This window comes from Salvelinus namaycush, chromosome 8 (genome assembly GCF_016432855.1).
Source record: "Salvelinus namaycush isolate Seneca chromosome 8, SaNama_1.0, whole genome shotgun sequence".
In the NCBI taxonomy this organism is placed as follows: domain Eukaryota; kingdom Metazoa; phylum Chordata; class Actinopteri; order Salmoniformes; family Salmonidae; genus Salvelinus; species Salvelinus namaycush.
In genome coordinates, this window is record NC_052314.1 from 2608523 (window position 1) to 2613237 (window position 4715).

A 4715-nucleotide genomic window follows, 5' to 3' on the forward strand; every position below is an offset into this window, starting at 1 on the left:
TTCCAAAATGAAGCTGGCTTGTCCAAATGTCCGTTTGCATACCTCAAGCGACTCTGTTTGTGGCGTGTGTGCAGAAAAGGCTTCTTCCGCATCACTCTCCCATACAGCTTCTCCTTGTGCAAAGTGCGCTGAATTGTTGAACGATGCACAGTGACACCATCTGCAGCAAGATGATGTTGTAGGTCTTTGGAGGTGGTCTGTGGGCTGTTTTTGACCGTTCTCACCATCCTTCGCCTTTGCCTCTCCGATATTTTACTTGGCCTGCCACTTCTGGCCTTAACAAGAACTGTGCCTGTGGTCTTCCATTTCCTCACTATGTTCCTCACAGTGGACACTGACAGCTTAAATCTCTGCGATAGCTTTTTGTAGCCTTCCTCTAAACCATAATGTTGAACAATCTTTGTTTTCAGGTCATTTGAGAGTTGTTTTGAGGCCCCCATGTTGCCACTCTTCAGAGGAGAGTCAAAGAGAACAACAACTTGCAATTGGCCACCTTTAAATACCTTTTCTCATGATTGGATGCACTTGTCTATGAAGTTCAAGGCTTAATGAGCTCACCAAACCAATTGTGTGTTCCAATTAATCAGTGCTAAGTAGTTACAGGTATTCAAATCAACAGAATGACAAGGGTGCCCACATTTTTGCATAGCCTATTTTTCACATCTGATTTAATTTCATACAACTTAATATTGCTACACTAAAAATCTTTGTCTGGACAATACCCCAGTACTCAGCTTTTATTAGAAAATGAATGGCATGCCACTGTGATCATTTTCTGTGACGACAGAGTAAATTATTATGCAGCCTCAGAGGGGTGCCCAAACTTTTTCATATGACTGTATCTGGGCTCTGAGGGGTGGGTTAGGAAGTTCTGGGAAGGAGTATCACAAGCGGTGGTGTCGAGGCTGACAAAGTGGAAGTGGCTCCTCTCCCAAGTGTCATACAGAGGGAGGGTGCTGATCATCAACAACTTGGCAGAATCCTCCCTATGGCAGAAACTGGCCATTCTCAACCCCCTCGGTGGTCTGTTTGTGGACCTGCAGAGCAATTTAGTTAATTATTATCTGGTCGGGGCGTCACCGGCTGAGGGTGTCGGTGATGTACCTGCTTGTCCAGGAGGGGGGACAAGGCCTGGTGGACCTGGAGAGCAGGTTGGCAGTGTTCTGAATCAAAGTGGTGCAGATGCTACTGTACCTACTGTCTCTCTCTCTCTCTCTCTCTCTCTCTCTCTCTCTCTCTCTCTCTCTCTCTCTCTGTCTCTCTCTCTCTCTACAGCGCTCTGCACAGTCAGCAGTGGAGGACAGTGATCAGATCTTTACTAAGCTGATCTGCTCCATTGAGAGAAGGCGCTCTGAGGTGAAGGAGCTGATCAGAGCCCAAGAGAAGGCTCAAGTGAGTCAAGCTGAAGGACTCCTGGAGCAACTGAAGCAGGAGATAGCTGAGCTGAGGAAGAGAAGCACTGAGCTGGAGCAGCTCTCACACATAGAGGATCATATCCATTTCCTCCTCTGTCCGTCCCTCCCCCCCTCTGACCGTCCCTCTCTCCCCCGTCTCTCTCTCCCCCCGTCTCTCTCTCCCCCCGTCCCTCTCTCCCCCTCTCTGTCCGTCCCTCTCTCCCCCTCTCTCCCCATCCCTCTCTCTCTCTCTCCCTCTCTCTCTCCCTCTCTCTGTCCGTCCCTCTCTCCCTCTCTCTGTCCGTCCCTCTCTCTGTCCGTCCCTCTCTCTGTCCGTCCCTCTCTCTGTCCATCCCTCTCTCTCTCCCTCTCTCTCTCCCTCTCTCTGTCCGTCCCTCTCTCCCTCTCTCTGTCCGTCCCTCTCTCCCTCTCTCTGTCCGTCCCTCTCTGTCCCTCTCGCTCTCTGTCCCTCTCTCTCGCTCTCTGTCCCCCTCACTCTCTCTCTCTCTCTGTCTCCAGAGTTATCAGTCTGTCTCCAGTAGCAGTGTATCTTCAGACTTACCCAGCATTGTTGTCCGTCCTCTTCAGTACTTTGGAAATGTGAGTAAGACTGTGTCTGAACTGAGAGAAACTAGAAAACTTCCTTAAAGGAGAATGGACCAAGATCTCCACTACAGGTGTGTTGAAAATAATAACAACATCAACTTTTGACCATTGAAAGTTCCCTACTAGTCATATACATGTGGAATATGGTATGATGATAACATTCCCTCTCTCTGTCAATGTGTTTGTGTGTCTGTAGTGAATATAGTGGATGTTGTACTGCCTCCAGAGCCCAAGACCAGAGAACAGTTGTTACAATGTGAGTCTCTTTATCGTGAAGTAACTAACAGTCTCTTTTTACTGACACTCCTAACAATCCCTCTCGAAATATATAGCAATAGTAGATCTAATCAAAGACTGGGTATCTATCTGACTCCTCATATTTCTCTGATTTGATCTCTGCTGTGCTCTAATCAAAGACAGGGTAGATACAGTATCTGACTTAACTTATTGTTCTAACTCCCCTCATTGGTCTCTGCTCTGCTCTTCTCCCAGATTCCTGTCAGCTCACACTGGACCCAAACACAGCACACACACACCTCTCTCTGTCTGAAGGGAACAGAAAGGTGACCAAGTCCAACCATATCCTGACCATCCAGACAGATTCACCAACAACTACCAGGTTCTGTGTAGAGAGGGTCTGTCTGGATGCTGTTACTGGGAGGTGGAGTGGAGTAGTTATGTTATTACAGCAGTCTCATATAAAGACACCAGCAGAACAGAGACAGATAATATATTTGGATACAATGACAAGTCCTGGAGTTTACAATACTATAGAGGTGGTTATTGGTTCAGACACAATAATGTTGAGACTAAAGTATCAGGCCCTCAGTCCTCCAGAGTAGGAGTGTACCTGGATCACAAGGCAGGTACTCTGTCCTTCTACAGTGTCTCTGACACAATGACCCTCCTCCACAGAGTCCAGACCACATTCACTCAGCCCCTCTATCCTGGGTTTCATCTCTGTGGTACTGCTGAGCTGGTTAAACTGTAGTAGGGTCCACATAGATACTAGTCATGCTGGTGTAGTCTATAGCTGAGCTGGTTAAACTGTAGTAGGGTCCACATAGATACTAGTCATGCTGGTGTAGTCTATAGCTGAGCTGGTTAAACTGTAGTAGGGTCCACATAGATACTAGTCATGCTGGTGTAGTCTATAGCTGAGCTGGTTAAACTGTAGTAGGGTCCACATAGATACTAGTCATGCTGGTGTAGTCTATAGCTGAGCTGGTTAAACTGTAGTAGGGTCCACATAGATACTAGTCATGCTGGTGTAGTCTATAGCTGAGCTGGTTAAATTGTAGTAGGGTCCACATAGATACTAGTCATGCTGGTGGTGATGGTCCCCAGATGTGATGATTCATTCTGCTCTGTTTTATGTTCAATGATTTGACTGATTTGATCTTCAGATGTTATGAATAAAAATTCAATACATTCATATTTTTTTAAGTGCAATGTTTTAATCTTGTACATTTCCATGAATCATGATGTATGGTGTTGATGTATATTGGTTGTCACTCAGAACCATTGATATGTTTTCTCAATTGGTTCTCTGTCTCTATGTAATTCTCCTCAGTGGCATTGAACAGGTAGTATCACTAACTAACTAACTTAACTATATGGGACGAACACAGATTAATCCTAGTCCTAGACTAAAAAGTATGTTCAATGTAGATGTCCGGGAAACCAGCCCTAAATTTGGCATCTTTCATCCTCCCATACTGCTCAGTCATGCAACATTAAACCTGTCCAGCAGGTGGTGGTATTGACCAAACAATAAAACCAGCAGATATCTTGACTTGCCACTCAGTATATCAGTAATGTTCAGAATAATACTTTAATATCATTGGAGATTGATGGTCTTTTTAATCCACTATCCAGAGTCAGGAACAGATGCAGTTAGGTCTGCTACTGTTCAGTGATTAAATATGATTTATGGTGATGGGAAATAGAAAATACAACACTAACTTCATCTAGTAATAGATGATCTGAAGTAGTGTTCAGTAGTAAGAGACAGTGCCAGACAGGAAACAGATGAAGTTAGTTCTGATCAGAAGTAGTGTTCTATAGGGTGTAGATTAATCACTGTCATTAGAAAATCATACTGTAATGTTAATGGTTACCGCATTAGAATATTATTCTGTAATGTTAATGGTTACCTCATTTGAATATTAAACTGTAATATTAATGGTTACCTCATTTGAATATTAAAATGTAATGTTAATTGTTAACTCATTAGAATATTATAAAATCATATTGTAATGTTAATGGTTACCTCATTAGAATATTATTCTGTAATGGTAATAGTTACCTCAGAGTATTAGGAAATCATACTGTAATGGTAATGGTTACATCATCAGAATATTAGAATATCATACTGTAATGTTAATGGTTACCTCATTAGAATATTAGAAAGTCTTACTGTAATGTTAATGGTTACCTCATTAGAATTTTAGAATATCATACGAACATTTTTTAGTAAATGAATGTCTTCTGAGTGCAACCAGAATACATTCTGGTTGTTATATTAATCAGAATTAGTCACTCAAAGGTAAGTGATTAATTTTATCTCTATTTCTGACTTGTGTAACTCTTCTACTTGGCTGGTTACTGTTTGTAATGATTTGTCTGCTGTGCGATGTTCTCAAATAATCGCATGGTATGCTTTCGCCGTAAAGCCTTTTTGAAATCGGACACCGTGGTTGGATTCACAAGAAG

General features: G+C 43.0%; 1 long non-coding RNA gene across 1 annotated transcript; it reads left to right on the plus strand.

Moving 5' to 3' along the window:
* The first annotated feature begins 1961 nt into the window (after window positions 1–1961).
* LOC120052300 lies at window positions 1962–2539 on the plus strand. The gene is made up of 3 exons (XR_005477363.1): window positions 1962–2071; window positions 2197–2256; window positions 2493–2539. It is a non-coding gene; the product is annotated as an uncharacterized LOC120052300 (long non-coding RNA).
* Window positions 2540–4715: the final 2176 nt, after the last annotated feature.